This window comes from Diabrotica undecimpunctata, chromosome 7 (assembly GCF_040954645.1).
Source record: "Diabrotica undecimpunctata isolate CICGRU chromosome 7, icDiaUnde3, whole genome shotgun sequence".
Lineage (NCBI taxonomy): Eukaryota > Metazoa > Arthropoda > Insecta > Coleoptera > Chrysomelidae > Diabrotica > Diabrotica undecimpunctata.
The window spans coordinates 156,510,626-156,536,792 of record NC_092809.1 but is presented as its reverse complement, the minus strand read 5'-3'; the positions used below and the strand labels follow the sequence as shown (position 1 = coordinate 156,536,792).

At 34.0% G+C, this 26,167-nt stretch overlaps 1 protein-coding gene across 1 annotated transcript in view; it reads right to left on the bottom strand.

Annotated features, from left to right (window-relative positions):
• The window catches only part of Syt7 (Synaptotagmin 7), a 127,509-nt gene extending 102,542 nt beyond the window's left edge, over positions 1-24,967 (bottom strand). The window contains exon 1 of the mRNA XM_072538576.1: positions 24,835-24,967. The gene's annotated coding sequence lies outside the window, so the exon portion shown is untranslated. The remainder of the gene's footprint in view (positions 1-24,834) is intronic.
• Positions 24,968-26,167: the final 1,200 nt, after the last annotated feature.

Here is a 26,167-nt window from a genome sequence, read left to right as displayed (position 1 = left end):
TGTTATTGTATTGTATGATATTGTATTGGTATGTCTAGGACGGGAAAGATTTTTGTTTTGGTTCAGAGTAGTGGCTATACCGCTCTAAGGAGACCTAAAGAGGTCGAAATACATATAAGCGGCTGTCCCTGCCCTGTATCAAAACAAAAATCTAACATCGTCATTATCTTTTATTACAGAAACTGAATTCACTACGAATTTTGACCATGATGAACGGCATGTGGAATACAATTTTAGATTCCCTTGCCAATTAATTTATCAAGCTTAATTTATCTGTTTGCTTTGCAAGTTTTAGAAAGCACAGTGGTAAAAATTTGAATTCGATTTCGCTAGGTAGAAATCGTTTGATTTCTCTTGTTATTTTTAGATGGCGTAGTTACGTCCGTATATAGTTATTTTGATAACTATTGTCTAGGACGGGAAATATTTTTGTTTTGGTTTAGAGTAGTGGCTATACCGCTCTGAGGAGACCTAAAGAGGTCGAAATACGTGTAAGCGGCTGTCGTTGCCCTGTATCAAAACAAAAATCTAATATTGTCATTATCTATAATTTATTTTTACTTGTAAAGAGACCTATCGACTAGGTAGCTATGTAACTATTGACGAGCAGTTATTAGCTTTTAGGGGCCGGTGCTTTTAGGATGTATTTCCCGAATAAGCCGGTCAAGTAAGGAATTAAAATTGTGATGTTTTGCGAGGTGGGTACCAAGTATATGTTGAAAGGAGACCCTTACCACGGCAAACACACACAAGCAAATGGAGAATCTCTAGGAGGGTACTATGTTAAAGAGTTGACCGAAACTATTTACGGAAGTTAACGAAACGTCACAATGGACAATTGGTTCACTTCACTGAATCTTGCGGATACTCTTTTGAAACCTGCTTACAACCTAACAATTATTGGTACTTTGCGGCAAAATAAACGAGAGATGCCCCTTGAAATGATTAATCTTAAAAACAAAGAAATCGGAAATTCAAGATTTTACTTTGACCGAGAGAAGACGGTAGTGTCATATAAATCCAAGAAGAACAAAACATTTCTAGTTTTATCGACAATGCATGAAGGTTCAGTTGTATGTCCAACTACTAAAAAACCAGAAATAATATTGCACTATAACCAAACAAAGGGTGGTGTGGACACTTTCGACCAAATTTGTGGTCACCGAAGTTGCTCCCAAAAAACTCGAAGATGGCAGCTTTATATATTCTATGGTATGATCAACATAGCGTGTATAAACTCTTGGATTATATATAATCATAATTTATCAAGAAAAAATCACAAGAAAGGCTTTTATGTTAAATCTACATCAACAACTCATAAGATTATGGCTTAAAAAAGCGTTTTGCGATGCAGACTTTGCAACGCTCGATGAAGCTTGTGGTTAGCGATTTCATTCAGATTTCTTTGGAAGTTGCTGACCTCAACAACCTTCTAACAAACGTATTTAATGCTACATCTATCCCTCCAAAATAAGAAGAATGACGTCACTTCATTGCAATCACTGCAAACGAGAATTTTGTGCAGAACACTGTGCTCGTTGTTGCGTTACCTGTGACGTAGATAAATAAATTTTGATTTTTTTGCATATTTTAGGCATATGAATTTTCCTTTGATCATTCAAAAAATTAAATAAAATTTCATCTTAATTTTTTGTTTTACTTTTTTGGAATTGAAAAAAAATCGTAAATATCACGAATGGTTAGTGTTTACTGGAGTGTAAATTAAGGTTCGTGTTCTAGGGTACAACTTTATAGAAACTGATTTTTATTAAATAGAAAAGATATCGATTTTCTACCGTTGATGCAAATTTTATTTACCGTTGATTTGAACTCACTGACATTCAAAATCACCGGTCGCTTCAAGCGTTATTTCAGAGAGAACGGTTCATTCTACGCAAAAAGTGCTAATAAATATTTTTGTTCAAAATTATCTCAGCTACATTTTTTATTGGAAACATTTTTTTCTACGGCGTACAGATTCTTGGTAAATATCAGGGGAGGTTAGGGGGAAGTTAAAGTGGTAAAATTATTTGCATCTTTTTTTGGGGTCTCAAAATTGATATTCTCGGCAAAATTCAGCTTGTTCGTTTGATTTTTAGGAGTCAAATCTCTGACGACTGGACTATTTTCTTGGCTTCCGTTTCCATTATTTTAATACAATATAATATACAATACAATAATTTGGCAGTTACAACCAGCTAATGGAGAGGATCAGAAAATCTAATATTTATCGATTATTACCCTAAGGTTTATTTCACAAATTCAATATCTATTACATTAACCATTCATTTTACAACATAAAATACGGTTGCACCAGTTAATAGAAAGCAACTTTAAATTATAATACCAATAAAACCACATATAGGTATATAGAAACACGAAGTTTGTTACATTATCAACGTACATATTCCAAACATTGTTGTTTTAAATAAATTGCATATTATTTCATATTGTGCATTTTCAAATTGATTATTTAATACTGGATAAACTATTTATTGAGTGGGCTGTGTGTATTTATTCGTTGCCTAAATATGTTTGGCTGATCATTGGATTAAAGACAATAAGAATTTGAAACGAAAATATTATATATATAATTTACAACATAATTATAAAATTTGATTGTTTTCAATGGTTTTAATAATTAAAGAAATTTATGTTGTTTAGGTAAAGACATTTCATAACTTCATTTCACGAATTTCATGATAATAATTGGACAAAATAGCTGCTTACGCAATAAGTTGGTATTTTTAAATTAAGCTCTAGTTTTAAATTTTAATTTTTTGTTCCCAATTAGCTATGATACCGTAAAAGAAAGAAATAAAACAATTTATGAATTAATACAGTCTCAAAACTGCTAACAAAAAATAATTATCGAAAAAGAAGCTTATTCCTTTTTTTATTTAGAAAAAAAATATAATCCACATCAACCACGCAGGGTTATTAGTGAAGTAACATACACAAAATTTCAATTTTGAGTTCGATACACGTTTGCTACACAAGAGTTCGAACTATTTTGCCACAAAAAGATCCTATTGCTTATCTCCCCAATTCAAAAAAGGTCTTGAATTCATTCTTTATAAGACCAGTTAATAAATCTGAACTGATCCAAACAATCAGTAGTATCAAAAGCAAATCTTCGTGTAGTACTGATGGACTACCCATAAAAATTTTCTTAAATCTTCCAAAAAATGTGTTGAAAGTCCTGGTCTCACTAATTAACAATTCCTTAAGAAACGATATATTTCCAGAGTGCCTAAAGACAGCCATTATTAAAAAGAAAAAAACAGTTAAGATTTGATTTCACGTATAGTGCGTCTGTGTATCGGCTTATACGTATTTCGCCCTAAAAGGGCTCTTCAGAACGGCTATTCACAGTCGCTCTGAACGTGAAAATAAATCTTTTCTGTCTTAGAAAGCAACTCTAACATGGCTTCGTATGGACGCAAATAGCGACATCTGATATTAAAATCCGTAAACTAATTTTCGAAACCAAATTCGGATTTTTTGCTTTAATCTGTGCCTTCTAAGAATTGCAAGGCAAAACAGACGTTGATAAAGATGTTTACATCTTTACGGTGTTTTAACAGCCATTGTTATTCCTCTTTATAAGTGTAGTGAAAAATCCAATGTCTGCAACTATAGACCTATTGCCTTACTACCAGTCCTATCCAGAATTATTGAGAGACTTATAAAAGTCCGATATATGTCCTTTCTCGTTGAAAAGAAAATTTTATTACGAAGTTAGTTCGGATTTTTTCCAATAAATGTACCAATGATGCTATGTTTTCTGTACTACATGAAGTCTATCAAGCACTAAACTGCAACTGTTTTTTGTGCTTGATAGATTTTGTGCTTCCTACAGCCTCTGCCGCTTCTAGCATTTCGACCGCCATCGTTTTCTGTTCATCCATTCGTCTTCTTTGATGGTTCTATCTCTCATTATGTGCCGTATATTTTCTTCCCAGGCAATTGAAGGCCTTCCCCTTCTTCTTCTTTGTTGTGGTATGTAATTTAAAGCTTTCTTTAGCCATCTATCTTCATTTATTCCCTTCACGTGACCATATTACACTAGTTGTCTCGTTTCAATTCTGTCTACACTGGAATATACAGTATTTGTCCTGCTTCTAATATTTTTATTCCTGATATGATCTTTTTTGGATACACCACACGCTCTCCTTAGAAAATCTATTTCTACTACTTCTATTATTTTTCTATCTTTTCTCGTGATCCGCCAAACTTCTGCCCGATAAGTCATAATAGGCTCTACCAAGGTGCGATAGATTGTCAATTTCGTTTCTTGTCTAATATCTTTAGACCATAGTAGAGAGTTTAGAATGTTTACCGCTTTTTTTCCCTGCTGCGTTCTCTTTTCGATGTCTCTTTTGGTAGTGCCTTCTTTAGATATTATAGATCCGAGATATTTATATTCATTACATGTTTTTGTGTTTCTAATTTCTAACTCTGGATCTTCTTCATCATATCCTATTTTAAGGTACTCTGTCTTTGACATATTCATACTGAGGCTTCCTTTTTCATATTCTTTCTTTAGTTTTCTAAATATGTCGTCCATGTCTTCCTCATCATTCGTTACGACTACCTGATCATCTGCGAAAAATTAAATTGTTAGACATTTACCATCGCCTATGTCTATTCCCATTCCGGATACTTGTTTTCTCCACAGCTTTAGCGATGATTGAATATATATTTTAAATAAGGTCGGATATATACAACATCTTTGTTTAAGCCCGTTTGTTATTGGAAATGATTCAGATATAAAGTTTCCATCTTTAACAACACTTCTTGCATTTTTGTATATATTTACGATAGCATCCACATACTCTCTAGTGAGACCTACTTTCATCAATGTTTGAAACAGTTTTTTCAAAGGTACCGTATCGTATGCCTTCTCTAAATCTACATCAATAGGTGGGTAGATAGATTCCTTCCTTTCCGTTTTTCGATTACCTGCTGCAGAACGAATATACCATCAGTGCACGATCTTCCTGCACGAAATCCATTTTGTTCTTCTATGTCTTCATATTCTGATTCTATTCTTTCTTTTATTATTCAACCGTACAACCTCCCCACTGAGTTGATAACAGTTATTCCCCTATAATTAGAGCATTTGCATTTAGAGTTTGTTGAAATCTTACCTGAGGAATGGGAAACAACTAGTTAGAGCAAATGATACTGACTCTAGTCAAAAAAGCATTGTGTGTGGAGTACCACAAGGTTCAGTATTAGGTCCTCTACTTTTCTTATCTTTATAAATGGCATCACTAATTTAAAAATCGATTTTTCTTTTCTGGCACTTCGGCCAGTACGGATGTGATAAACATAATGATTTTTGCACTTTGCACTGTTGAATCCGAAAGCGCAATCAAATTGAGAATGAGCCACTTGAGCGCACTTTGAACTTTGATTTCCTCTACTTGAACGGTACGCGCATCCGCTTCGCGCACATAATTATTTTAATTAATACAATTGTGGAATGTCTTTTTAAAATAATACGCAATTATTTCAGTTTATAAACTTCATAGGAAAAAACGTTCATTATGTTGAAAATGTTGACCTACTCTTTCCTGTATGCAAGTACTGATTGGCGAGCAAGTCCTCGCCTTGCCGAGTGTTGATTGGCTCGTTCCATCCCTATTCCTTTCTGTCTGTGTGTAATTGTATTTTATTTTTTGCAGATAGTAAACACTGGGTCATATCACCGTCGATGCTATCGTCGCTAGGATTGACATTTTAAATTTTATTGTATATGTTACCCAGGATCTAATTCTATTTTGTTATTTGTTTATATCGAATATATTTTTAATTAATTTAAACCTGTGTTTTACTGAGGCTATTGTTTAAAAGAGCTACCCGTCACAAGTGATTAAAGTAACAATAAATAAACGAAATAAATGGTGTAAAAAACCAGCATAGTTTCGCATCACATATTCTGAAATATTATGTAATGCTCAATGCATATGTATTTGGTTAATTGGCGGAATCGCTGAGTCATAGGTAGAAATTTTTTTACTAAAAGTTCTATTTTTTTTTAAGTTTGCACACTTAGTAATTTATTGCCACTATCAATTCGTTATCAGGGCATATATATTATTATTATTAAATATTATACAGGGTGAGTCATAACTATTGGAACATAGACTAAGGACAGGTTATTTATACCAAAATATGGCTATTGGGCCAAATATGCCTTAATAAAATGTTGCTGAGAAAAAATATACAGGGTGTTAAAGTTAATTTTTGTTTTTCGTTTTTTGCTAATAGTTTCCCTGTATATTTATAAATTGCTATCAAAATTGGCACAGAGGGATAATCTTAGACAAGAAATAGTATTTTATTTACAATTCTACTATCAAATACCAAACTAATAAACAAAGTTGCAACTAACGTAAGGTTTCCGTTTTGACGATAAATCAAAACTAAACACACTTTAACTTAAAAGAACTCACAAAAACTCAAACTAAATGTTCTACATGGTCTCCTCCGATTTCTATGCCTTTTCTAATTCTTTTTATAAAGGATTTTCGGACGTTAAAAAATATTATTCTGTCCCCTTGAATTCTTCTTGAATTCTTCTAAATTCTTGAATGTATCTCCAAAGTTCGTCTCGTGTATTAATTTCATTGGCATAATCTAAGGACTTCATATGACCCCAAAAATAAAAATCTAGCGGGTTGTAGTCAGAACTTCTTGGTGGCCATTGAAAATCACTGCCTCTACCAATCCATCGTTTAGGAAATACGTCATTAAGATGATTTCTAACAGCTAATGAAAAATGAGGTGGCGCTTCATCCTGCATAAACCACATTTTTCTTCTTACATCCAGTGACAGATCATCTAAAATATCACTAAGAGTATTTTCCAAAAAGAATAAATAAGAATCTTCATTTAAATTCGGAGGAAGAACATAAGGCCCTAGTAGTTGGTAGCCTATAATGCCACACCAAATATTCAATTTAAACTTATACTGAAAATGTCTAGCTTTAATAGCATGCGGGTTTTCTTCTTCCCAATAATGACTATTTCTCCAATTAAAAACCCCTCGTCTGGTAAAAGTTGCTTCGTCGGTGAACATATTATTCTTACAGATTCTTCGTACGTATTCGTATTCTTCAGAATACGTTGGCAAAACTGTAACCGTCGTGGTAGATCTGTTGGAAGTAAATTTTGAACAGGAGTGAAGTGATAAGGATGGAGGTTATCTTTTTTTAGAATTCTAACAATAGAAGACTGACTTACTCCTGTTGCTGCTGATAGATGTCGTGAACTTATTTCAGGATTTTCATCTATTCGAACCAAAAGTTCATCTTCTTGATTAGGTGTGATTTGTTTCGGTCGACCACCCCGATTTTTAGTGTGAAATGACCCAGTTTCACCTAAACTACGATATAATCTTGCAAAAGTTTTGTGATTTGGTTGCCTTCTGTTTGCGTATAACATTCCATACCTTCTGGCTGCCGAGCGACCGCAAAAATTTTCTTGTACGTATACGCAAAACATATCTCGCATTTCTTCATTAGTAAAATGATTGTGACGAGGCATTTCAATCAAAAAAAGTAATGATTACTTTTAAAAAATGCAACATTACACTACACTGTCACATCAAAAATAATTTACTCAGAACAAATGACATTTACCAACAACAATTATCTGACAGTCCAAAGCATACTTTTCATAAATGAAATAATATTTGAAATCCTATTTTTAGACTCTAAGCAGTTCGACTGCGTTTTTATCGAAAACGGTTAAAATTATTATGTTTAAACAAGAGTACCAATTTTACGTAAAAATGATGTTTACGTCATATTTTCTAATAAAAATTACTAAAAAGTTTCATCAGAAAAAGTTTAGACTCAATTTGATCATTAGGAATGATCCACGTGGCGCCCTTTATGACAAAACGTAAAATTGCAAATAAAATACTATTTCTTGTCTAAGATTATGCCTCTGTGCCAATTTTAATAGCAATTTATAAATATACAGGGAAACTATTAGCAAAAAACGAAAAACAAAAATTAACTTTAACACCCTGTATCTTTTTTCTCAGCAACATTTTATAAAGGCATATTTGGCCCAATAGCCATATTTTGGTCCAAATAACCTGTCTTAGTCTATGTCCCAATAGTTATGACTCACCCTGTATATTTATTATATATATTTATTATTTAAATGAACACTATATTTTTTAATATACGCTACTATTATTTATTGGTATTTTCGAGAAATCTAGAACGACCAAAATAAAACTGTCTATTTTTAAAAGTTCCACCTTAAATGAACTACTCTAAAATTCCGATTTTCGTGCAATTTTAAGAATAAACACCATTTATTATTCTTCAAGTGAAACAGCTTTATCTAGAAATAAAGTATAAGTAGGTCGCCCTGAGCTTTATTTTTGTCTATGCTCCATTGTATTTAGGAAACGATTTATAGCTTGCATTGTTGAAAGCATCTCGTTGTTATGACTATCGACATAGAAGTTTGGATAGGTAAAATTTTCAAAAGGTTGTTGTTGTTTGTAAATGGTAAATGAAGTCTACTAAATTTTCTAAAAGATATGGACCATATTCGGACGGACAATCGAGAAATCGAAATAAACGTAATGCAAATGTTTTTAGCAGGTAACATACATCTATACCAGATCAAAATAAAAAAAGCAAAACAGGATTTGTACACAATTAAAACGACATTTTAATAAAATCTTGGCAGAGTACTAGTACCATTTTTAATCATTGACACATAACTTTGATGTATATATATACAGTGTGTAAAAGCCAAATGGAATAAATTCATTAGTTAGGTTACTGTACATATTTATAAAAAATCCCGAAACACGTCAAATTTAAATTATAACTTGACATTCTTTAACGTGAAAATGCAACCCCTACCTTCAACCCCTTTAGAATGACAGGTACAACCCCCAATTTTTAAAATAGGAAGTATAGGCTTGTGATATATCGTTTGAAAGGTCTTTTCATTCTCCATTCAAAAATGTTGTCGCTGTCAAGTTTATTAAGATGAATTAAGATAAAATAAATTAAAATCATGTGGTTGCCGAAATTCGCTACAATACAATCAAAAACTAAAATGTAATGCAAAACGCAATAAAATGTAGAACACGAAAAAGAACTATGAATGTTAATGAAGTAGATGTTCAAAATGTTCATAGCGAACGTCTTGGCAACATCCTAATCTCAAATAAAACTGTCTTCTAACATTATTTAACTTAACAGGCGTGATCGACCTAATCGCAAGCGTTATTCGTTCTTTTAAGTCATTTAAATCAGAAGGTTTAGTTTTGTACACATGGCTCTTCACATATCCCCATAAAAAGAAATCTAATAATGTAAGATCAGGTGATCGCGCTGGCCATTCAATCGATCCTCGCCTCCCTATCCACCGATTGGGAAATATTGTATCGAGGTACTGCCGGACATTAAGTTGGTAATGTGATGGAGCACCATCCTGCTGAAACCATATCGTATTCGCTGGAACTTGAGGGTTTCCTGAATCAGGATATAAATTTGCCAACGTTGGAATGACATCATTTTGAAGTAGTGCCAAATAATTGTTGCCATTCAAGTTGCCCTCAATGAAAAAGGGACCAATCATATTGTTTCCTACAATCCCTGCCCAAACATTAACCTTTTGAGGGTATTGAGTGTATTTTTCTCTCATCCAGTGAGGATTTTCCGTGGCCCAGTAGCGGCAATTTTGCCGATTAGCATGACCGTTAAGTGAAAAAGTACACTCATCAGAAAACATAACGTCTTCTAATTGGATAATATTGTTATCCAACATGTCCATCATTTGCTCACAAAAAAAGTTCTCCTATAAAAATCTTCTTCCATGAGCTCCTGAGTAGGTATCATCTTATAGGGATGCAATTTATTTTCTTTTAATATGTTTACTATCGATGTATGGCTAGCATTGAATGTAGTGGATGCCTGTCTACTCGATGTATGTGGATTTTCCTGAAACTCAAGCAACACATCTAATTTGAGTTCATCACTCAGTGCATTGGCAGCTGCTTTTTTTATCTGCCTTACATGACCAAACTCGCGAAACTGCTTCTCTATTTTACTTATTGTTCCTTGGGATATAGGCGGTAAATTAGGAAATTTCTCATGAAATAGGCGAGTTACTTCCTGTTGTGTTCGGGTGTTATCTCCGTAACCAATCATTTGTAAAACTGTTATTTTATGCATTTCCGTTAATCTAACCATTTTTCAGAATTGAATTGAACGAACTTTTTACTTAAATTAAAATACTGACAACTTAAATAAAACAATTTACTAATGCGTGTTAAAATAACGTTGCCACGGAAATTCTTTAAAGTTTTTTAATGGTTACCATCTAAAAACCACATTGCTATGGTTTTTGTTCACTTTCTCATTATCAAGACCTAAACGGGAAATAAGTTTTGAGTATATTTTTGCGAATTTCGGTAACCACATGATTTTAATTTATTTTATCTTAATTAATCCTAATAAACTTGAAAGCGACAACATTTTTGAATGGAGAATGAAAAGACCTTTCAAACGATATATCACAAGCCTATACTTCCTATTTTAAAAATTGGGGGTTGTACCTGTCATTTAAGGGGGCTGAAGGTAGGGGTTGCATTTTCACGTTAAAGAATGTCAAGTTATAATTTAAATTTGACGTGTTTCGGGATTTTTTATAAATATGTACAGTAGCCTAAATAATGAATTTATTCCATTTGGCTTTTACACACTGTATATATATATATATATATATATATATATATATTTATATATCTTCTTCTTTACTTCTTAAGCCTGTTGGCATCCACTCCTGGACAAAGGCCTCTCCAGGAGTTCTCCAAGCTTCTCTGTTTTGTACTATTTGGTGCCAGTTTCTGCCCACATTTGTTTTGACGTCATCTTGCCACGATTTTTGTGGTTTTGCTCTATTACGACTGTGCTCGGGTTGTCTCTAATGTAGTACAATGTTTGTCGTCTATCTTTCGTTATTTTGTCGTGTTCTGACAATTACGTCTTCCACCTTTGTTCTGCTTTGCACAACACTGAGTCTTCCTACTGCTGTACAAGTCATTCGGTGTGTGTGTGTGTGTGTGTGTGTGTGTGTTTTGTTTTATGGCACTGGAACTAAGCAAGTCATTCGGATTCTTTTAGTTATTTTTACCGTTTGATTTTGTTTGCCTGATCTCATTGTGTGACCGAGGTATATAATAATCTTCGACATTTTTGATCTCACTTCCATCTATTGATTGATATTTTAATTTGATATCACTTTTGTTTTATTTAGTTCCTCTGTATTTTTGTTTAAGAGTGCTATGCCATCGGAAAATCTTAGATGACTTAAAATTCTGCCATTAACTTCTTGAACACTAATGCAAGAATAAAAAATTTTGGGATCTGTTGGCAATTATTTTGGTATCATATTTGGGGTCATATTCTGTTGAACAACTGAATGTCTTTCAAGAAACCAATTAGGTTAAAGACTTGATCGGGTGAGTTTAAAACATCTTTGATATTGGACTTAAGTTTATGTTGCACTCTGTATGTTGCGTACCGGGGACACTCGATCAGGATGTGTTTCACAGATAATACACTTGAGCAGACTTAACAATTGGGCTTCGGCTCGGACTTCATTAAGTATTCATGTGTGAATTGGGTATGTCCTATTCTTAATCTTCGGATGACAGCTTTTTCGCTTCTTGAGATAGTTGGAAGTTCAAATTTTTTAACAGTCTGCCGGATCTCATGTAATGCACTGTTGTTGCTTGAAAATTTGCTTTAGGTCATTATGGATTTGAATATGTTGGGTTTTTGAGGATTGACTGTTTACACAAGAAGCTCGCTTGGCTGTTTGGTCTGCTTTTTCATTACTGGGGATGCCAATATGGGATAGTAGCCAGATGATCGTGACATTTACACCTTGAAAAGCAAGTGCACTGTAAGTCCTATGGATTTCTTGAACTAAGGGATGCTGAGAGTATAGACTTTTTATCGATTGTAGTGACGACAGGGAGTCTGTGCATATTGCTTGGTTTTTATCATCTGTTTTAGTTTTTTAAAAGCTTCTAGAATCGTATATTGTATACGCTGCATAAATTCGGTAAAAAAGATGATTTTATTATTTCATCATATGTGGTAACGGCACATCCAACGCCTGCTTCGCTTTTGGAGGCATTTGTATACAGAATTTTTTGGAATTGGTTCTTGCTTATGATTTTTTTGAAGTGTTGTCTTATGAGAAGGCTTGAGGTTTCATGTTTACTGTATTCTAATAGAGAAGTGATTGAATGTGAAATTGGTCTATTCCAACGCAAAGTATCCGGGATTGGGAAGGGATGTGTTTTTGTAAGGTCGATGGTTTTTCTTAGAGTTAATTTCTGGATGTCTATTATTGATTGGATCCTTTGCGGGGTCTCCGGAGGTGATGTTGAAGCAATCAAATGGTAGACTGGATTGAATGGGTTTGCGGATACGGAAGCAAAGTAAGATTGAAGAAGATACTCTCGTCGAATCCAGAGAGGTGGTTCATTAGCCTCGCAGTAAAAGCTATCTATAGGACTAGATTTGAAAGCGCCTAAGCAAAGACGAATATAAGTGTTATGCACAGAGTTCAGTTTATTTGTAATTCTTAGTCATACATATTATGTTTTAGTTTCCAAAGGAATGCATAACATAAACAAAAATTTAATTCTCATTCTATAATTAAAAAGGGATTTTAAAATAAAACATCTCTAACTCTTTTCATGAAACATATTTGCATGAAAACAACAGCTACATGTTAATTTTTTATTTGAATCCTGTGCCTGAGGAGTCCAAATGAAGTATTCTTATATTTATTAGAAGTCAAGCATTTTAATACAGCGTCAATATATCTTATAGTTTTTATTCATTGATTAATTATTTATTTTGCTAACGATACAAATTCTTGACAGAAACGTTTATATGGTATTGTTATTAATTTGAACAAAGTTACTTCAAAAATAGATATTAAAATTTTACGAACACGGATCTGCTATGGACAATATATAACGCTGATCTACTACCCCTGTTTATTGTCAATACCATCGGGATAACGGGAATGCGATTTCTAGCTTCGATGATACTACATTGTTTTAACTGGTTACGCCGTCCTGCTAGCCAATAAATCCAGCAATAACAGATATCATAAAAATAGCAATACCTATATGTGGCTTATATTTTACACAGAAGTTACATTCAGTGGGGCTACGAACTGTATTCCCAAGACAATTAAATACAATATTAACTCAGAAACAAGGACAACAAATTTACATTTTACAGTTAATGGTCCAACTCAGGTCATAATATAACAATCGAGCAACATAGGAAAGTCGAATTCAGTGGGCAAATAATTATGGAATTACTTTGTATTACTTTGTTCCCCATTAAATAAAATAAAGTAACTTAATCTCCTTTCTGAAAAATTATTATTTATACCATTCTTTAGAGTCTAATTAAATTTTAAATAAAAAAAATATTAAAATATTTATTAAATTAAAATTAAATTAAAATTAAGCTAAATTAAAATTAAAGTTTTCAAATATGAAAAATTCTAATTAAGAATATTTCTAATTATCAGATCTGTCTTTATTATTAAAACATATTCTTTATGAAAATTAATTTTTTTACTTTTCTTTCTCTTCTTTTTTTGTTTGCCTGTTCCGGACATTATTGAAGGAGAGAAGATGTGGAGCAGGACTTCTTTCTTCTTATTTTTTCTGTTTATTAAATTGTTTCCGATTTGTTTTGTATTGTTTTATTTACTTATCGATCGAGTAGATATTTAGTTCTTATCTTAAATCTTTACTTCTTTGAATATCAAGTTTTTTGATGCCTTTCACTGTACCGTAAAATCTCATATGGTTCTCGGGTCCCAAAAACCTGCTTTAAAGTCAAACTGAGTTTGTGACACCTTTAACTCACATTTTGTGTATACAGTGTGTACGAAAAACTTCAGATTGATTAATTTTGCATGAAAAAATAATAACAGTTTGGTACATAAACGTATGTGTGCAAATGCTTCGTTTCCGTGATACGGAATGTTAAAATTTTTCTTACAAATTATTTATTATAAATGAAATTTGGTGAGTTTTAAGAATCATTTATTGTTCATTTTTTATATACAATTAAGAATTTTTATTCATTATCGGCGCGCATACGGGTAACGGTCTGATTTGTTTTAGAGAAAAAAATAATACGCTACTAAGTTATTTCAAATAAAAGGTATTTTTCAATTTCTCGTTTAATTTGTGACACTCCGTAGTTCGGAAATGAAAGCATTTGCGGACATACGTTTATATAGCAGACAGTTATAATTGTTCATGCAAAATTACCCCCTGACGTTTGTCGCACTTATTTACTAACACTATACTAACACTAACACTAACTACACTAACACTTATATACGGTTGTGGATAATTTTAGTAAATACTTTTGTAACCGTATTTATCAGAGTGATTAGTTAGTATTGATCACAATTCTTTACAAGCAGTTTCTTGTAAATAGTAATAAATAGTGAGTTGGTCCATTCCTGAGAGAATTTACCACGATCAAATAATGTTGTGTTAGTAACATATTAATGAATTCACAGTTCGTTTCTCACATAAATTTAAGAAGTTCTCTTGTTATTTTTATATTTGTATATATTTGTATGTATACAACATTTGTATACATACAAATATCTGGAACACCAATGGGTTCTCCCCTTTCCCCCGTTATTGCTGACATGTTCATGGAAGCCTTTGAGTCTTTAGCCATAGAATCTTACCCCTTAAAACCAAAAGTCTGGTTCCGCTACGTTGATGATACATTTATCATCTGGCCCCATGGTCAACATACCCTTTCTCCCTTCCTAGATCATCTTAACTCACAACATCCGAGTATAAAATTCACAATGGAAGTAGAAAATAATCGGTCCCTTCCCTTTCTCGATGTGTTAGTCACCTCCAAGCCCAATGGCCGATTGGGTCACTCTGTTTATAGAAAAAAGACTCACACGAATCGTTACCTACAAGCTTCATCACACCACCATCCTGCCCAAAAGAATTCTGTAATCAACTCTCTCATCCATCGGGCCATTTCGATTTCTGAACCTGACAACCTTAGAGAAGAACTTGGCCATCTGCAAAAAACCCTTGTCGCCAACGGTTACTCCAAGTCCACAATTCAAAATATTACACACCGACATCTACATCCCCCTTTACACCCTAGGACGACAAATTCAGAATCTTCGGGTAATACTCCTGTGGCTTTTCTTCCGTATATTCGAAGTGTCACTGATAGGATTGGCAAAATTCTTCGCAAAGAAGGTATCAGGACTACTTTTCGACCACCCAAGAAAATCTCACAATATCTACCCTCTCCTAAGGACCCATTACCGCCCCTATCTTCCTGTGGTGTCTATTCTATTCCTTGTTCCTGTGGACAAGTGTATATTGGCGAAACTGGTCGTTCCGTCAAAACTCGGATTCAAGAGCATCAAAGATGCATTCGATCAGGTCTTTTCTCCCATTCTGCAGTTGCAGAACACTGCCAAGAAACCGGTCATTCCATATTGTTCGAAAAAACCCACATTATTTCTAAGAGCCCCTTCTTTTATTCCAGGAAAATCCGCGAATCTCTAGAGATCCGAAAAAATCCACATAATATCAATCGAGAGGAAGGATACTACTTGTCTCCCATCTGGAATCTCAATCTAGAGCCGCCGTCCGGTCCCGCTACCACGATGCAGCCACATGATTGGCCAGCGCGCGCTTCTTAACGTTCGCGCCACGGAGTGTGCCGATACGTCCCGACACGACAGGTCACCGCGACTATAAATAGAGCGGTAGCGGAGTAATCGTCGGATTCACTCCCTGCCTCTCTACGCGTTAGTGTTCTGAGCTGTTGGTGTCCTGGCATTTGGTTTTCACCTCTGGCTGCGTTGAGTAGTTGAGTTACTGTGACCAACTGCCCATCTTGGTAGTTAGTATTCGCCTCTGGTTGCGTTGAGTAACTGAGTTACCGTTGCTAACTACCCATCTTCCTGTCTCTTGTTTTTCTTTTTTGTTCTCCTGAAGAAGCTACATACAATTGTAGCGAAACGTCGAGATGAACCCACTTTTGGGTCACTCACAAATGACACGGTCCAAACCCGGAAGACGAATAAACTATAAATCTTTTATGAAAGCCTGCAATCAGTTTCGGATCTATATTTGTTACATATTAATACCCTAAAATGATCTATATTGGATACTTATGGCAAACAACTACTCTACAGTTTTACCAGGGCTATATTCAGTCGTTTTCTCTACAGATTTACATGACGCTTTTTGCACTTTCTCCAATTTACAGAGGTGATTTCTGATTTTAGTTTTCTGAAACTCTAGGAGTATTTTCGTGTAGCGAGCAGAAGGTGGAACCTTTTTACGTGTCTTTACTTAATTTTTGCTTAATTTCTTTTATCTGCGACTTTTTGGGGTACCTTGTGCAATTAAATTATCCGATTACTAATTTCATTACCAGTAATTATCTTATTCCCTAACTGAAAGGAATACTTTTGTGATAACCATAAAATAACTAATTGGTTTGGCATTATTTTGTAGTTTCAAACTATTAGTGATTGTTATATTTTGCTTGCATTTAATCGGAGACCTACTTCCAATGAGGCCATAATAATTATTGGTTAAGCATTTGTTGGGTATCAGAGATAGTGTCTGTGATAAGATTGTTTCGTCGTTGATATTAATGCCTATATTCTCTCAAGATAGTTCTGTTAATGCGTTATCCAGAAAAGTTATAAGAGGTTTTGGCCAAATGGTATCGTCTTGTCTAACTCATTTGTCCACTTTCATGTTATCTCTTGCTTCATGCAGTTTTACAGTTGGGGTAGCATTACTGTTCATATATATATATATATATATATATATATATATATATATATATATATTATATAAGTCTTATTTACCTATAATATATTCTACATTGTTCCAGTGCTGCTATTATTGATGTTGGTTCTAGCACGTCAAATACTTTATGGAGGCTAAGGGTCTGTTAAATTCCACAGATTGTTCTATTAGGAAATTTATGTTTATAAATATTTATTTAATTGCTTGAAGATGATCGTTTGTCCAGTAACATATCCTTTGTTTGCTAAAATTTGTTTGTTGTCCTGATTGATAAAAGTCCAGTTTATCTTCCAAGGTATCCTTCTTAGAGACAAAATAATGATCTATAATGCCTGAGATGGTAGACTAAGTAATACTGTTTTAATGTACAAGGGAGAGAAAAATAAGAACAAATTACTTTTTTAGGTTTACATATAATTTAGAATAAATTTTAATACTAAATTTTGATAATAAATTTAAACAATAAACGAATAAGAATAACTTTCCTTCCTGGAAGAATGCATCCTTCCTTATGCTTGAAAGAACCCAATTTTTTGAATTTTTATTCCCAAACTTTAGATATAAAAGTATCGGTATACAAACCAAATATATACATAACAACATGCTGCTTTGAAATTTTTATTTACTTAGGTTTAAAGTATCAATTATTTGCCCACGGATAAGTTATTAAGTTTACATTAAACTTTTTAATCAATTATGTTTTTAAAAAAATAGTTTGTTTTATTATATTCTTAGTAAAATCATATAAAAGTTATCTCATTTAATTATAGACAAAACTAATGCATGTAAAGGCACTTATGTATAATATGTACAACCTACAGATAATTAGAAGATGACCTTATATGACATAAAATGTATATGTAATATAGACAATGGCATTTCTGTTAAATTTGAGTCTAACCATTTTCATTATTATCATTTGGCTCTACAACTCTATGTGAGTCTTGGCCGCGTTTACTATTTCCCTCCATTGCTGTCGGTCTTGAGCAGCTATTTCCCATTGCTGTATTTTCATTTTGCGTAGATCACTGGCTACTGCGTCCTTCCATCTCTTTCTTGGGCGAGCAACTGACCTTCTGCCATCGGGCCTTTCCCAGAATGTGGCGTTTAGGAGTCTTTCGTTACTCGATCTTACAGCGTTTCGTCACTGCAAGGCCCATAGATAGTCCGCAGTATCTTTCTTTCCAGTACCAGTAATTTTATAGTTTCCCGCTGGTTCGGAGTACATGTCTCTTCGCTTCCATACGTTATTGTGGAACGAATTATTGTCTTGTACAGTCATTAATGAGTAATATGCTATGTTTCCTGCAATAATCCTGGCTGGCACGCCCTTTTCATATTTATTTTCAGATGTTATGATCGCTCCCAGGTACTTGAATTCCTTGACGACTTCAAAGTTGTATTTATTAATTTTTACGTTTTGTCTAACCCTTGGTCTTGGGTTGTTTCTTGGGTTCTTCGTAACCATTATGTACTTGATCTTGTCCTCGTTGACCTTCAGACCAACTTCTTTGGCTCCGTTTTTGAATAGGGTGAAAACTTCTTTTGCATCTCTGGTGGATTGTGCAGTTGTGTCCACGTCATCCGCAAACGCCAATAGTATTTTTGATCCTTGGGCGGCAAATCCGTTTGTCAGTTGTGGTTGAGCTTTCCTTACCGCATGTTCCAGTAAAAAATTAAATAGCAGGGGAGCGAGAGGTTCTCCTTTTACAAGCCCGGTGTCAATAAGACATTCCTCCGATGTGGTGCTGCCAATTCTGATCCGTGCGGAAGCGTTCTCTGTGCTTACCTGTGCTAATCGTACCAGCTTTCCAGGTACTCCCATTTCTACCATAGTCTCACACAATGCTTTTCTGCTAACAGAGTCGTAAACTTGTTTAAAGTCCACGAAGATTTGGTGTACATCGCGGTTGAATTCCTAATTTTTTTACAACACCTGGCGTAGGAATATCTGGTCTATGGTCGACCTTCCCGGTCTCAATCCGCTTTGGTAGTCGCCTATTACTTCCTCTGCGTATGAAGTTAGCCTTCTAGACAGTATTATGGATATAATTTTGTACGTTGTATTGATTAACGATATTCCTCTATAGTTCCGACATATTTGTTTGTCTCCCTTCTTGTGGATAGGTACTATATGGCTTTCATGCCAGTGTTTCGGTATTTTTTCTCTTTCCCAGACTTCTTTTATAAGATGATATATCTCAAGGTGGAGCTTTTCTCCTCCTTTTTTTAGTAGGGCCGCCTGTATGCCGTCTGGGCCTGGGGCTTTATGGTTTTTTTAGGGACGAAATTGCGAACTTTACTTCAGCTAGTGTGGGCCTTGGTATTTCACGTTCGGCTAACTGGTATGTCTTTGTTGCCCTGTCGTTGTGGGTTTCTCTGTATTTAAGAGTTGCTCAAAATTCTTTCTCCATTGGCGGCTTATCTTCTCGTCGTCTGTGAGCAATTGTCCTGCATCGTCTTTTATAAATCTTGGGCTGTTAGTCGTGTTGCCCTTCATTCTTTTTAGGTCCTTATAACACTGTCTAGACTGACCGGTTCTATGTTCCTCCTTCAGTTACTGTATTCGCGCTTCTAGGTACTGTTTCTTTTTTCTTCTCAAAAGTCTTCTCGTTTGAGTTCTTACTCTGTTTTAGTTTTCCATGTTCTCATCTGTAGGGCGTGTTAGTAACTCTAGCCTCTTGATGGCTTTCTGATGCAAGCTTTGTTCGCACTTCTGGTCAAACTACTGGTTTTTCTTCTTTTTATTCCTTTCTTTTCCTATAGTTTCCGTTGCGGCTCTTTCTATGGCGTTTCATTACCATTTTACTACACGTATTTCGAGGTCTACGTCTCATCAGAATGAATTGTGGAGACTGAAGTGAACTGGAACGCAGTGTCTATCTAGCAATCATAGTAACCGTGTATATCAGTATACGCCAATGGTGATATCTATATAAGAAAACGTGAAATAAGGAGTTTTCGAGACTAGTTTTTAAATAAATTAATATTTTTCCAAAAATCCCATTTAAAATATGTTTTCAAAATGACGCCCGTCACCCATTTCATAGGATAACGTTACTAATGTGTCATAAAAAAAGAACAAATGCCTTTGCTTTAGATTGTCAAAAAATAATTGATAAACCGAAAATAAAGCAATAACTATGGATAAAAATATTTTCATTGCATTTTCTATATCTGGATGTCATAATAGATTCAATATTTTAAAATTTAATAACATTTAAACTAAAATACTTTATTATCTGATTATTATCTTCTATATTAATGAAAATTAATGGCATTAAAATGTAGCGAATCACTTTGGACCACAAAAAAACGTAATATAAAGTTTAATGTAACTTTATTCTAATAATGTTTTAATAGAATCATGATTTTCGGATAGCTAAACGACAAACCATTTAGGTTCCAAAAACCTAATTCTTTTAAAACTGGACTTTTATCCAGAGTATTCTTAGTCTTAATATATCCAGTAAAATAAAATAACTTACTGTCATTATTTTATAACAGAAGGTAATTGTTGTATTTACATAAATATACTATCACAAAAGTAATATATCAAGAATCGTAATATAGTCATGTCAAATAAATCACATGTTGAATATTACCTGTATTCGTGAATTTTCTCATTTCTAGAACTGTTTTATAAATGGAAGTTGTATCCTAAGCAATATGAGAACAAATGGTGCACTACGTGATCAATTTAAAAAGAAATATCATCTCTTTATTCTTGATGTAAGATTCCATGGTTTACATCCCGAAGGATAATATTGAGTAGAATTTTATAGGTAACATTTGGACATTTTATAATAATATTTTAGATAAAAGCTTGAAGGATGTATTGAAAAAAGTATATTAGAAGCTTACTTAACTAAATAGGTAAATTTTATTGATATATCAAAATCATATATTTCCACATATCATTCCAATTCGTGGTAATAAAATACAAACGGGACAAACGAGATGACCCAAGAAAACACAGAAATAAGTGATTTTTCTGAATTCATAAAACTGTTTTCTCTTTGTTAGATTTCGGTAAATATTTTATTATTCTCTTGGTTTACCAAACACCACTCATTTTTGTAATTTGGCCAGCCTAGTTTCACTTTAGCTTGGGAATTCGTTCGATGGATTTTAAGGCATATTTCTGAGTCCCTAATTCCATTTCTGATAGTGATTTCAAGTATTAATTTGTTTATCTTCTTCTTTGAGTACCGTGCCCAAGTTTTAGGCGTGGGTAGATCCATGACGATTTGCCGATAGTTCTCGATCTTACGCGGCATGTAATAATTCATCTGCTGATAAATCAATCCATTGACGAAGGTTTCTGAGCCATGAGTATTTCCTCCTACCAATTCCTCTTTTTCTGTCTATCTTTACTTAATTTAACTTTACTTAACTGCATTATCCTGTATCTGCTTCCTCTTATTATATGCCCCAGATATTTGAGTTTTTTTTTCATCTTTATTAAGTCGCCTTCACCTTGACCTACTCTGTTCAAGACTACTCTGTTTGAAATGTGTTGAACCCAGGATATACTGACCATTCTACGATATAATCACATCTCGAAGGCTTCTAATTTATTCATCATGTTAACTTTCATAATCCAGGTTTCACATCCATACAGTAATACAGGATACACATAACATTTTAGGAACCTAATTCTCAGCTGTAAGTTCAGCTGAGAATTGCTCAGAATAGATCTAAGTTTCATAAATGCTCCTCTTGCAATTTCTATACGAGTTTTAATTTCTTCATCCGGATTTAGTGTTTCGTTTATCCAACATCCTAAGTATTTAAAATGGTTAACTTTTTTTATCGGTTCATTATTGACAATTAGTTGTATAGCGCCGAGGTCTTGTTTACTAACCACAAGTAACTTTCTAGTAGTAGTAACAGTAGTAACTTTCTAGTAGTAACTTTCTAGTATCGTCTTAGTGGAGGAGAGCAAAGTAATGTTGGATGAGGGTTGAATGGTTGTAAAAGAGAAAGAACTTAAGGTTAGCTGGTCAAAAGGGAGTATATAAGATTGGGAGGAACAGTCCTCAATTGAATTGCTTGGGAAAAAAGAAAACAACTAGAACTAGAGGATTTAAATACTTTGTTTCGTACGTAATGAAAAATGGGACTCTAATTGTTCACAGGATATAGGCAGGTTAGTTTAAATGGAAGCGAACGAACTTGATACTTGGATAAAAAAATTGAGAAAAAAGATATACAAGAGTGCAGTAAGCTCTACCTAGGTGTACGGAGGTAAAGTGTGGCTTGCAAAGAAGGTTCTGATAAATTATATGGAGGTAGCTGAAATGAAAATGGTACGGTAGATGCTGGGTAAGACTAGGACAGAAATTATGTTATTAGAGAATGGGCCAAGATGACAAAAGTCTTAAAAAGGTTTAAAAAAAGACAGCAATGATTTGGTTACGTCATACGTTCAAATGAAAACTATTTGGGATAAAGAATAGAGCTGTTAAAGGTCGGGGAAAAAGAATAGAGGAAAACCGAGGAGAAATTGCAAGAAGTGTCTGGCAGATACTTTAACAGAGAAAGGGTTAAATGAAGAACGATGGAAAGAAATGAATTTCCTTCTATTAAAAGGAGGAAGCTGAGGAAACAGAACCAGACAACACGATCTTGACAACAGTTTTTGCGTCATAGTATCGTCTTGTCTGACATCTTTTCAAATACTTACTTTATCTGTAATCTTATGATTGTGGTTGCATTTTGGTTTTACAACATCTGATCAGTTGTAAATCTTTTTTGTCGGAAACCGGTTTGATATACCTCGACAATATTTTTAGTTCCTTGTTGAAGTGTTTTGTTTAGTATGTCAGTTAAAACTCTGTTCGCTGTACACAAAAATTTATGCCGCGATAATTTATGCATTTTAGTTTACTTCATTTTTTATAGATTAGGCATATAATTCCGGTTTTTCACTCGCTAGGGACCATTTCATTATTCCAAATCTTGTCCATGAGCATTATGTTTTTGTCCGAGTAGATATTTGTCACCTAATTTATATAGCTCACAGAGAACGTTGTCAATAACTGGAGCCTTGTTATTTTGTTGTGCTCGTGTCTTGGTCTATCTATTTCATCGTTGGAGACATTATATTTTCGGTGTCTTTCTCAATGTGATGCACGCCTACATACTGTTTATTGTCTTGGGTCCCTAAAAGAGTTTGGAAATAGGTTTTCCAGACTGATTTTATTTCTTTTGGATCACTGCTCTTCAATACGCTTTTGTTATATCGTTGTTTTAAAGATTTTCTTCTATTTTCTGTATATTAGTGTTTTTCTATGTTCTTTTTTCTTCATAGATTACAACAAGGCCTTTGATAAAGTGCGGCATGATCACCTAATCAGACTCCTGACAGAAAAGAATTTAGATAAACGAGACATCCGACTAATAGAAAATATGTACTACAATCAGAAAGCAGTAGTGAGAGTAGAGAATAATACCACTGAAGAAATCGAAATAAAGCGAGGTGTGAGACAAGGGTGTATACTGTCACCAACCCTGTTTAATCTCTATTCCGAAGACGTAATGAATAGAACACTCTCTGAGCAATCCGTAGGTATTAAAATAAATGGTGTTAGATTAAACAATCTGAGATTTGCCGACGACACCGTTCTGATCGCAGAAACACTTGAAGAGCTACAGACATTGGTGAATAAGATAGCAGACTGCAGCGAAGAATATGGACTATCTTTGAACATAAAGAAAACTAAATTTATGGTAATATCGAAATCAACACAAAATGTCCAAAATTTATATTTACACAATGAAATTATCGATTGAGTTAGCAAATACAAATATTTAGGCACTTTTATAAATGAAGACAACGATAGCTCAGCAGAAATCAAAATAAGAATAGAAAAAGCCAGATCCATATTCACTAAAATGAAGAGAGTGCTCTGCGGAAGAGATTTGAGCCTTGAAATGAAACTTGAGATGTTACGTACTTTCTGTGCTGTTCTACGGAATGGAGTCATGGACGTTGAAAAAGATTGATACCAAAAAATTAGAGGCATTTGAACTGTGGATGTATCGCAGAATCCTGAGAATATCATGGACCAAGAGAGTCACAAATGTCGAGGTCTTGAGAAGAATGAATAAAGAAAAGGAAGTCATATTTACGATCAAAAAACGAAAACTGCAATACTTGGGACACATTACAAGAGGCGAAAGATATGAACTGCTTCGAATAATTATGCAAGGGAAAATAGCAGGAAAAAGGTCCATAGGAAGAAGACGAAACTCCTGGCTAAAGAATCTACGGGAATGGTATAGCTGTAGCAGCAACGAATTCTTTCTTTTCTGGTTCTTCTTTTCAATCTTGAAGCACACAACTTTTAATACTAAATTCGATATTGCGGTAAGTTTTTTTGTGTTTGTTGCAGTTAATCTGCTGCATTGTTCTTCGGATTAACAGTTTGTTCTAATTTTCTAATTTGATTTTTAGTTCTGAATTCATAAGAAATATTAAATGCACTAAGTCGATATATTGTGAAAAACCAATTATTCTATGCAAAGTTTCATAATAAGAAAAGAAAATATAAGAACAATTTTACTGATGAAATAGTAAGAATTAGTTATTACTTATATGAAGCTAAATTCATGCCGCCTTAAAAAAACGTGTAAAATCATAAAAAGAAACTTAGATGTAGAAATCTAGATGTTTTATATTAAATGATTGTATAAGCAATACTCTTAGTTTGCTTAGTTTTAACAGAAAAATTGTCGTGTTAAGTGTACCTACTTAATATTAATTAAAAGTATATTTATATTAATTTTAGTCATTAAGCTTTTGTGTACATTATTACTCTAATTAAAACATATTTTGTGAATACTCTGAATAAAAATCTTAACCTTAGAAACTAGGATAGTAATAGAAAACAGATCATGCTTACATCCTGGCTTACCGATGGGTGGTCCCCCTTGACATTCTGAAGCGCCCCTTTCGACGATGCGGTAGGGGTACGTGCTTCTGGGGGAAGTGCTCCCTGACTGCTGCCTGCCGGTGATTTGGCTTGGGGACTGCCTGTAGTCCTGCAAAGCGAAAGACAAACTTAGTATAGCGGAAGTATGTTTGTATTAGTTAATTGCAATTGCAAACACAACTGCAAACGTTGCTGAAAATACACACGCCGGTATAGACCAATACCTAAAGAAAACAAAAAAGTAAAGCTGCAAAATGATTTACTACTTAATACATAAATGTAATATGTATACAGTATGTTTTGTACGGTAACAAGTATTCCATAAACTATATAGTGCAATTATTGGAACTTAGATTATCGAACTTATGTTTAATAATATTCTGAAGCTATTCTTGTAGCATTTTAAATTATTTACCATTTTTGCTGGGAAGTAACTTTTATTTAAGTTTCAAATACATTTATTTTTAAATTTGAATCTTCTTCTTCTTAGTCGTTAACCTGATGCAGGTATCGTGATATCATGAAGCTATTAGCTAAATTTCCCTATGTTCCTCCACGTTTTTCTATCTTCTGCCATTCTAGCACATTCTGACAATGGAGCGCCAATGGTAGCAACAATATGGTCTGTGTATCGTGTGGGAGATCTACCTCTATTTCTTTTGCCTTCTACTTTTTCCTGGATGGTAAGTTTTTCAAGACCATTTCTTCGAAGCACATGTCCAAAATAGCTTATTATTTGTTCTGATATTTGTGTTCTTAGTCTTTTCTTTATGTTTAGCTGGTCCAGTATAGATTCATTTGTTCTTCGGGCCATCCATGGTATTTTCAGCATTCGTCTCCAGCAGTACATCTCAAATACATCTATGTTCTTTTTGTCTTTCTCAGTAAGGGTCCAGCATTCCGATGCATAAGTAAAAACTGGAAAAACTAGACTTCTTACTAGTCTCATTTTTGTATCGGCAATTATTTCATGGCTTTTTCAAATTTTTGTTAATTTTGCCATAGCGCTTTTTGCGATTGCTGACCGCCGCTTTATTTCTTCAGTACAGCCTCCTTTGTTGGTTATTAATGAGCCCAGATACACAAATTTATCTACAACAGCGATATTGTTTATCATGACCAGATGATTTTGATTGTTGTTAGCTCTGTCAGTTATCATGATTCTCGTTTTATCACTGTTTATTTTAAGGCCCATCGTTAAGCTAACGTCTTCTATCCGTTGTAGCAGGTGAATCAATTCAGCTTCAGAACTAGCGAGGATAGTAGTATCATCTGCATATCTCAAGTTGCAAATCTTCTTCCC